Source organism: Manis pentadactyla, chromosome 9 (assembly GCF_030020395.1).
Source record: "Manis pentadactyla isolate mManPen7 chromosome 9, mManPen7.hap1, whole genome shotgun sequence".
NCBI classification, from domain to species: Eukaryota; Metazoa; Chordata; class Mammalia; order Pholidota; family Manidae; genus Manis; species Manis pentadactyla.
In genome coordinates, this window is record NC_080027.1 from 6239073 (window position 1) to 6250015 (window position 10943).

Below are 10943 nucleotides of genomic sequence, written 5' to 3' on the forward strand. Positions count from 1 at the left end.
TAGTTTGCTTCCATCTCTTGGCTATTGTAAATAGTGCTGAGATAAAAATAGGGGTGCGTATGTCTTCTTCAAACTGGGCAGCTGTATACTTAGGGTAAATTCCCAGAAGTAGAATTCCTGGGTCAAATGGTATTTCTATTTTGAGCTCTTTGAGGAACCTCCATACTGCTTTCCACAATGGCTGAACTGATTTACATTCCCACCAGCAGTGTAGGAGGGTTCCCCTTTCTCCACAACCTCACCAACATTTGTTGTTGTTTGTCTTTCGGATGGCAGAGATTCTTACCGGTGTGAGGTGGTATCTCATTGTGGTTTTAATTTGCATTTCTGTGATGACTAGTGATGTGGGGCATCTTTTCATGTGTCTGTTGGCCATCTGAGTTTCTTCTTTGGAGAACTGTCTGTTCAGCTCCTCTGCCCATTTTTTCTTTTAATTGGCTTATTTGCTTTTTGTTTGTTGAGGTGCATGAGCTCTTTATATATTTTGGATGCCAACCCCTTATCAGATATGTCATTTATGAGTATATTCTCCCATATTGTAGGATGTCTTTTTTGTTCTACTGATGGTGTCCTTTGCTGTACAAAAGCTTTTTAGTTTGATATAGTCCCACTTGTTCATTTTTGCTTTTGTTTCCCTTGCCCAGGGAGATATGTTCATGAAGAAGTTGCTCATGTTTATGTCCAAGAGATTTTTGCCTATGTTTTTTCTAAGAGTTTTATGGTTTCATGACTTACATTCAGGTCTTTGATCCATTTCGAGTTAACTTTTGTGTATGGGGTTAGACAGTAATCCAGTTTCATTCTCTTACATGTAGCTGTCCAGTTTTGCCAACACCAGCTGTTGAAGAGGGTGTCATTTCCCCATTGTATATCCATGGCTCCTTTATTGTATATTAATTGACCATATATGCTTGGGTTTATATCTTGGCTGTCTAGTCTGTTCCATTGGTCTGTGGGTCTGTTCTTGTGCCAGTACCATATTGTCTTGATTACTGTGGCTTTGTAGTAGAGTTTGAAGTCAGGGAGTATAATTCACCCCACTTTATTCTTTCTTCTCAAGATTTCTTTGGCTATTTGGGGTCTTTTGTGGTTCCATATGAATTTTAGAACTATTTGCTCTAGTTCATTGAAGAATGCTTTTGGTGTTTTGATAGGGGTTGCACTGTATCTGTAGATTGCTTTAGGCAGGATGGCCATTTTGACAATATTAATTCTTCCTATCCATGAGCGTGGGATGTGTTTCCATTTATTGGTGTCTTCTTTAATTTCTCTCATGAGTGTCTTGTAATTTTCAGAGTATAAGTCTTTCACTTCCTTGGTTAGGTTTATTCCTCGGTCTTTTATTCTTCTTGATACAATTTTGAATGGAATTGTTTTCCTGATTTCTCTTTCTGCTGGTTCATCACTAGGGTATAGGAATGCAACAGATTTCTGTGTATTAATTTTGTATCCTGCAACTTTGCTGAATTCAGATATTAGATCTAGTATTTTTGGAGTGGATTCTTTAGGGTTTTTTGTGTACAATATCAATATCATGTCATCTGCAAACAGGGACAATTTGACTTCTTCCTTGCCAATCTGGATGCCTTGTATTTCTTTGTGTTGTCTGATTGCCGTGGCTAGGACCTCCAGTACTATGTTGAATAGAAGTGGGGAGAGTGGGCATCCTTGTCTTGTTCCAGATCTTAAAGGAAAAGATTTCAGCTTCTTGCTGTTGAGAATGATGTTGGCTGTGGGTTTGTCATATATGGCCTTTATTATGTTGATGTACTTGCCCTGTATACCCATTTTGTTGAGAGTTTTTATCATGAATGGATGTTGAATTTTGTTGAGTGTTTTTCAGTGTCTATGGAGATGATCATGTGGTTTTTGTCCTTTTTGTGATGTGGTGAATGATGTTGACAGATTTTCAAATGCTGTACCACCCTTGCATCCCTGGGATGAATCCCACTTGATCATAATGGTTGATCTTTTTCATGTATTTTTGAATTCAGTTTGCTAAAATTTTATTGAGTATTTTTGCATCTATGTTCATCAGGGTTATTGGTCTATAATTTTCTTTTTTTTGTGGTGTCTTTGCCTGGTTTTGGTATCAGAGTGATGTTGGCCTCATAGAATGAGTTTGGGAGTATTCCCTCCTCTTCTACTTTTTGGAAAACATTAAGGAGGATGGGTATTAGGTCTTCACTAAATGTTTGATAAAATTCAGCAGTGAAACCATCTGGTCCAGGGGTTCTGTTCTTCTGTAGTTTTTTTATTACCAATTCAATTTCTTTGCTGGTGATTGGTCTATTCAGATTTTCTGTTTCTTCCTTGGTCATCCTTGGAAGGTTGTATTTTTCTAGAAAGTTGTCCATTTCTTCTAGGTTATCCAGTTTGTTACCTTATAACTTTTCATAGTATTCTCTCATAGTTCTTTGTATTTCTGTGGTGTCTGTAGTGATTTTTCCTTTATCATTTCTGATTCTATTTATGTGTGTAGACTCTCTTTTTTTCTTGATAAGTTTGGCTAGGGGTTTATCTATTTTGTTTATATTCTTGAAGAACCAGCTTCGGCTTTCATCAATTCTTTCTATTGTTTTATTCTTCTCTATTTTATTTATTTATGCTTTAATCTTTATTATATACCTCCTTCTTCTGACTTTGGGTCTCATTTTTTTTCTTCCTTTTCTAGTTTCATTAATTGTGAGTTTAGACTGTTCATTTGGGATTGTTCTTCTTTCCTGAGGTAGGCCTGTGTTGCAATATATTTCCCTCTTAGCACGGCCTTCTCTGCATCCCACAGATTTTTGTGGTGTTGAATTATTGTTGTCATTTGTCTCCATATATTGCTTGATCTCTGTTTTTATTTGGTTGTTGATCCATTGATTATTTAGGAGCATGTTATTAAGCCTCCATGTGTTTGTGGGCTTTTTAGTTTTCTTTGTGTAATTTATTTCTAGTTTCATACCTTTGTGATCTGAGAAGCTGTTTGGTACAAATCCAATCTTTTTGAATTTACTGAGGTTCTTTTTGTGGCCTACTCTATGATCTATTCTTGAAAATGTTCCAATGTGAACTTGAGAAGAATGTGTATCCTGTTGCTTTTGGATGGAGTGTTCTGTAGATGTCCATTAGGTCTATCTGTTCTAATATGTTTTTCAGTGCCTCTGTCTCTTTACTTATTTTCTGTCTGGTTGATCTGTCCTTTGGAGTGAATGGTCTCCTAAAATGAATGCGTTGTATTCTGTTTCCCCCTTTAATTCTCTTAGTATTTGTTTCACAGATGTAGGTGATCCTGTGTTGGGTGCATAGATATTTATAATAGTTATATCCACTTGTTGGACTGACCCACTTATCATTATGTAATGTTCTTCTTTGTCTCTTGTTACTTTCTTTGTTTTGAAGTCTATTTTGTCTGATATGAGTACTGCAACTCCTGTTTTTTTCTCCCTATTAGTTCCATGAAATATCTTTTTCCATCCCTTCACTTTTAGTCTGTGTATGTCTTTGGGTTTGAAGTGAGTCTCTTGTAGGCAGCATATAGATGTTTTTTATCCATTCAGTGACTCTATGTCTTTTGATTGGTTCATTCAGACCATTTACATTTAGGGTGATTATCAATAGGTATGTACTTATTGCCATTGCAGGCTTTAGATTCATGGTTACCAAAGGTTCAAGGGTAATTCCCTTACTATCTAACGGTCTAATTTTACTCACTTCATGTGCTATTACAAACACAACTTAAAGGTTCTTCTTTTTTTTCCTCCTCCTCCATTTTTTGTATGTTATGAATCATATTCTGTGCTCTTTGTCTATCCCTTGGGTGACATCTATTTAGCCTTAGGAATCCTTCCATCTATAGGAGTCCCTCCAAAATGCACTGTAGAGGTGGTTTGTGGGCGGTAAATTCTTTCAGCTTTTGCTTATCTGAAAATTGTTTAATCCCTCCTTCAAATTTAAATAATAACCTTGCCAGATAGAGTATTTTTGGTTCAAGGCCCTTCTGCTTCATTGCATTAAATACATCATGCCACTCCCTTCTGGCCTGTAAGGTTTCTGCTGAGAAGTCTGATGATAGGCTGTTGGGTTTTCCTTTGTATGTGATCTTTTTTCTCTCTCTAGCTGCTTTTAAAAGTCTGTCTTTATGCTTGACCTTTGCCATTTTAATTATTATATGTCTTGATGTTGTCTTCCTTGGGTCCCTTGTGTTGGGTGACCTGTGTACCTCCATGGCTTGAGAGACTATCTCCTTCCCCAGATTGGGTAAGTTTTCCACAGTTACCTCCTCAAAGACACTTCCTATCCCTTTCTCTCTCTCTTCTTCTTCTGGTATCCCATAATGCGAATATTGTTCCGTTTTGATTAGTCACACAGTTCTCTCAATATTCTTTCATTCTTAGAGATCCTTTTTTCTCTCTGTGCCTCAGCTTCTATGTATTCCTCTTCTCTAATTTTTATTCCATTTACCATCTCTTCTAATACTTCTAATCTGCTTTTAAATCCCTCCATTGTATGTTTCATTTCAGATACAGAATTTTTTAATGATTGAATCTCTGACTTAAATTTGTTCCTGAGTTCTTCATTATTTTTCTGTACCTCCAGAGGCATGTTTATGATTTTCATTTTGAACTTTCTTTCAGGAAGATTGGTGAGTTCAGTTTCATTTGGCCCTTTTTCTGGGGTTTGTGAGGTTTTGGTCTGAACCAGGTTCCTTTGACGTTTCATATGTCTATGTGGCGCCCTCTAGTGGCCAGAAGCTCCAGCCTCTGGAGGTGCTCAGCCCCTAGAGTGAGGCTGGGGGTCATAGGGGAGTGGCGCTGGTGCCTGGGGGGAGACAAGAGCTCTTTCCTGATTCCTGGAGCAGTGCCTGTCTCCAGTGTCAGAGCCAGTGGGCTGAGCACACAGGTGTAAGCCTCTGTCCTTTGCATCTCTAGGTGATGTAGGCCGGCCTCCCTCTGGCTGGCCTGATGCCAGCGCAGTGACGGCCGGTTTGTGAGACAGTGCCGGCAGGCCAGGAGGAAGGCGCAGCAGGCTGCATATCACAGTGAGGTCCTCAGAGCTGAGTAGGCAGCCAGCGGGATGGGGTGCCTGAAGCTCCTCAAAGTTCCCAACCAGCCGTGCTGAACGCTCCTTGATATCCTTGTCCACCTATCCCTTCTCCTACTCAGCAGGCTCTGTGCAAACCCCTCCCCTTCAGCAGCCCTCTCGCTGCTAGGAAGCCTCTCAGACCGCCTGCCTTTCCCTTGTCCCAGAGTGGCTGGCTGTGGATCCCCTCCTCCACAAACGGCTGGAATCTCAGTCTCTCAACACCACCTGTCCCAGCTCCTCAACCCCACCAACCTCCAGAGCACCACACAATGTAGGTTTCTGCTCCAAAGCAGACCTCCAGGGCTGGGTGTTCAGCAGTTCTGGGATTCCACCCCCTCCCCTTTCCGTTTCTCTTCCTCCTGCCGGTGAGCTGAGGTGCGGGAAGGGCTCGGGTCCCGCCAGATCAAGGGTTTTGTACGTTACCCTGTTCTGTGAGGTCTGCTCTGTTCGTGAGGTCTCTGTGCAGTCTGGTGCAGCCCTCTTTCCTGTTGCTGTTTTAGTGTTAGTTGTATTAATTAGCTGTATTTTCGTACTATTTGTGGTTTTAGGAGGAGTTCTCCATCTCACTTCTCATGCCATTTTGAATCTCATCTTTTTGTTTTAAGGGAGAATTTCCAATATATATAATTATATGAAGAATGGTAAAACAACCCCCAATAAACTCATCACATGGCCCATCTCAAAGCCCACCCATCCTCGATACGGTTTTGAAGTAAATTCCAGATACACTATTTCATCTGAAAACACTTCCGTGTACATCTCCAAAGGATAAGAACTCTTTAAGAAAGAGCCACAGAGAAGTATAACAACAAAGCAAAACCGAAGGGACAAAACAGCAGCAGACTCAGAGACTCCAAGAAGGGACTAGTGGTTACCAAAGGGGAGGCGGTGGGGGAGGTGGGGAGGGAGGGAGAAGGGGATTGAGGGGCATTATGATTGGCACACATGGTGTGGGGGGATCACGGGGAAGACAGTATAACACAGAGAAGACAGGTAGATAGCATCTTACTGTGCTGATGGACAGTGACTGCAAAGGGGTGTGTGGTGGAGACTTGATAATATGGGTGAATGTAGTAACCACAATGTTGCTCATGTGAAACCTTCATAAGATTATATATCAATGATACCTTAATTTAAAAATATATATATAAATGAATAAATAAGGAAGATAGCCACAATATTGTATTCTCACCTAAAAATTTAAGTAACAATCCCCTAACATCATCAGTGTTTACTTCTCTGCTATAATAAGTGTTCATATTGCCTATTGTCTAAAAAATATGAATATGGCTTTCTTATTATTTCTGGCCTTAAAGATGACCCCTACTTTCCCACCAACTTTACTATGCATTAAAAAGTGTTTTAAAAATTAATATCGTTTCAGTATTTTTACATGTCCTGTACCAAGAGGGGCTCTCTGGACATCTAATCTGTCATTCTGACAGAATAAGAACCCTCTGACCATGATTTTGCTTTTAAAATATCATCTCCATGTAGGTGCCTAGGAAAAAAAAGACTGGAAGAAAATACAGGTGTACCTTGATTTACTGTACTTTGCTTTTTATTGTGCTTCACAGATATTGCACATTTTACAACTTGAGGGTTTGTGGTGACCCAGGGCTCAGCAAGCCTGTCGGTGCCATTTTTCCAACATACTTGCTCACTTTGTGTCTGTGTGTCTATTTTGGTAATTCTCAAAATATTTCAGACTTTTTCATTATTACTAATTTCTTGTGGTGATCTGTGATCAGTGACCTTTGATGTTACTATTGCAATTATTTTGGGGTGCCATGAACTGCACCCAAGTAAGACAGTGAACTTAATTTATAAATAACATTCTGACCACCCCACTGACTGGCTGTTCCCATATCTCTCTCTCCTTGGGCCTCCCTATTCCCTGAGACCCAACAACATTGAAACCAGACCAGTTAAAAACCCTACAGTGGCCTCTAAGTGTTGGTTATATATCTCTCACTTTAAATCAAAAGCTAGAAGTGATTAAGCTGGGTGAGAAAGGCATGCTGAAATTCAGGATAGGCTGAAAGCTAGGCCTCCTGTGCCTATGTTAGCCATGTTGTGGATGCAAAGGAAAAGTTCTTAGAGGAAATTGGAAGAGCTCCTGTGGTGAACACAAGAATGATGAGAAAGTGAAACAGCCTTATTGCTGATATGGAGAAAGTTCAAGTTGTCTGGATAGAAGATCAAACCAGCCACAACATTCCCTTAAACCAAAGCTCAATCCAGAGTAAGGCTCTAACTACTCAATTCTAGAAAGGCTGAGAGAACTGAGGAGGAGGTTGCAGAAGAAAAGTCTGAAGCTCATATAAGCTGGTTCATGAGGTTTAAGGAAAGAAGGTGTCTCCATAAATGAAAAGTACAGGTGGAGCAGTAAGTGCTGATGGAGAAACTGCAGCAAGTTGTTCAGAAGGTCTAACTAGGAGAATTCATGAAGGTGGCTACACTAAACAACAGATGTTCCATGTAGAAGAAACCCTCCTATGGGAAGAAATTGCTATCCAGGACTTCATAGCTAGAGAGGAGCAGTCAGTGCCTGGCTTCAAAGGACAGGCTAACTCTCTTGTGAGGGGCTAATGCAACTGGTGACTCAGTTGAAGCCAATGCTCACTGACCATTCTGAAAACCTAGAGCCCTTAAGATTATGCTAAATCTCTTCTGCCTGCCAGAAATGGGACAATAAAGCCTGGACGACAGCACAGCTGTTTACAACATGGTTTCTGAATATTTTAAGCCCACTGCTGAGATCTAGTGCTCAGAAAAAAAGATAGCTTTCAAAATATGACTGCTCACTGACAATACACCTGGTCACCCAGGAGCTCTGATGGAGACAGACGGCGAAGTTAATGCTGTCTTCACACTGCTCACACAACATCCACTCTGCAGCCCAGGGATCAAGGAGTCATTCTGATTTCCAAGTGGCTTCCAAGTCTTATTATGTAAGAAATACATTTTGTAAATCCATAGCTGCCATAGATAGGGATTCCTCTGATAGATCTGGGCAAAGTAAACAGAAATCTTCTGGGGAGGATTCGCTGTTCTAGATGCTGTTAAGAACATTTGTGATTCACAGAAAGAAGTGAAAATGTCAACATTAATAGGAGTCTGGAAGAAGTTGATTCCAACCCTCATGGATGACATTGAGGGATTCAAGATTTCAGTGGAAGAAATCACTGCAGACGGGGTGGAAATGGCTCGCGAACCAGAACTAGAAATGGAGCCTGAGGATGGGACTGAGTCACTGTGATCTTATGATGAGGTTCAAACAGATGAGGACCTGCTGCTTATGAATGAGCAAAGACTAGCTTCTTGAAATGGAACCTACTCCTGGAGAAGATGCTGTGAAGATTGTTGAAATGACAACAAAGGATCTAGACAATTACATAGACTTCGTTGATAAAGCAGCGCCAGGTTTTGATACTGATTCCAATTTTGAAAGAAGTTCTACCATGGTGGGTAAAATGCTATCAGACAGCATTGCACTTCATAGAGAAATCGTGTGTGAAAGGAAGAGCCAATCAATGCAGCAAACTTCACTGTTATCTTATTTTAAGGAATTGAAAGTTTAAGAATTTTAAGAAACTTAAGAAGCCAAAGGCCACCCCAACCTTCAGCCACAATCATCCTGATTAGTCAGCAGTCCTCAACGTTGAGATGAGACCCTCTACCAGCAAAAAGATTACAACTGGCTAAAAGTTCAGATTATGGCTAGCATTTTTTAGCAATGAAGTATTTTTAAATTAAGGTACATACATGTTTTTTAGACATAATGCTATTGCACATTTAATGGACTATATACAGTATAGTGTAAATATAACTTTTACATGTACTGGAAAACCAAAATGCATCTGACTCACTTTATTGAAGTATTTTCTTTATTGTGGTGTAGGAACCTAACCCTCAGTATCTCTGAGATATGTCTGCACATATAAATGCTAACAGTAATGAGATCGCATCCATGAGATTATAGAAGATTTTTGTTCTCTTCTTTATCCTTTACTATCTTTTCAAACTTTACTGCAATGAACGTGAATTAGTTCTATAATCAGAGTATAAAATAAATCCCATTAACCTAATGAAACCCATAAACCCTGTCTCTAACCTGGCTCCTCCCTCTCTGACCTTCAGCCTCACTGACACCAACCTTACTTTATCACAGGGCTGCCGCAGGCCACTTGCATGTTCCTCAGCCTGTTGGGGCTGACAGGAGTGAGTGGGAGGAGAATCCTGACCGCACCACACTGCCTGCCAGTTGGCTTGCCCATGGCTGAAGGTCCTGAGCCACTGGGGAGGCCCATGGCAGGCTGACAGTGGACATCTGCCTAGAGCTTTTCTTCCCAAGCAAACCTCAAACCAGATGGGGACAGAGATGGGGATCTGGAAGGGAGTCAACATCCTTGACCTTGCATAGGCGACTCAGGCAGCGGTTTGTGTGGGATGCAGGGGGCAGAGCCCCCAGTGCAAATCCCAGCTCTGGGGCTAATGTGGGCTGTGTTCCAGGTTAGGTGCTCGGCCTCTCTGAGCCTCAGCTTCATTATCACAAAAGGAAGATGATAACAGAGTCTCCCTGCAGGGGCAACATGAGTGCTCAGAGGCTGGCATGAGTCTGTACATGTATAGGCCGAGTGCTGGCTAAGGAAAAACATGCCCTGCCTGTGAAAGTCATAGGCAGACAAGGGAGGCTCCGAGCAGCTCTGCCCTGAGGAGCACCACTCAGATGTTACAAGGTTTGAGCTCTGATGCCCCGGACACCCCCTGTAGGCTCAGCCTGGGGTCCTTCTGCATCCTGGGCACCCATTCTGTATTTGCTACCTGGTTAGCTTCATCCCCAACACAGCCAAGCCAGCAGCTACTATAATTCCCACTGACCCAGATTAGAAGTGAGGTCCCTGGGCAATCAAAAGCTTGCCTGAGGTCATGCAGTGGGCACTTGAACTGTGTCCCATTACCCGGGAGCCTGCTTCTTTCTTTTTGTCTTGACAGCATCAGATGTGTGCGGTGGCTTCTCTGGCAAGGCACCTGAGACTCACTCCCATTTTGACAAAAGCTCTGGGAGTGCCGGGAAGAATCCAGGCAGGGCAGGATGCTGCTGGCCCCTGGTGGCCGCACGGCTCACTGCAGGCCCGAGGAGGGGAGGCCGGTGACTCAGCCACCCTGGCCATCATCTGCCTTAGACTTTTCCCCATATAAAAAGGAAAGGACACAGCGCCTTGCAGAGAGGAAAAATAATGGGGTCTGTAGCTGCAGCCCTTGCTTGCTGAGGGACCTCAGTCAGGTCACTCAACCTGTCCCCCTGCCTCAGGTTCACCCTGTAGATTGGGCATGAGTGAGACCTCCCTTCAAGGGCTGTTAGGCAAGCAGGGGTTCAGTGACACTCCTGGAGAATCTTGGGAAAACTCTCCCTGCACCTCTGGAACAGAGCAGGAGACCTTTGATCTGCCCCTTCCTTGCAGGGAGAAACAGTGTTGGTACAAAATCTGCACAAGAGATTGTTGGCTGTGAACCCTGAGCTGCACATCAAAGGTGCCTATGCCCTGCTTGCTGCCCTTGTGCTCTTTGGCTGGAGAATTCAGGACAAACAGGGCAGGACCTGTGATCCTGGCCCTGGATGGGGTGCTGGCAGGAGACACGTCCCCTATTGCCAGGCACCCCTAGGCAGCAGGCTGCAGTCTTGCCTGCTTCACCAATTGGGGCTGAGGGTCGAGCGCAGGGTCTGACTTGCCCACTTCATGAGGTTCCCTATCTTTGCTGCCCCAACACCCCAACAAGTGGATCTTTAGGTTCAATGCCAGGCCCAGGTATCCTGCTGGCCTTACAAGGCCAGGAAAGCCCCTACCCACTCCCACCAGGGCCTGGGA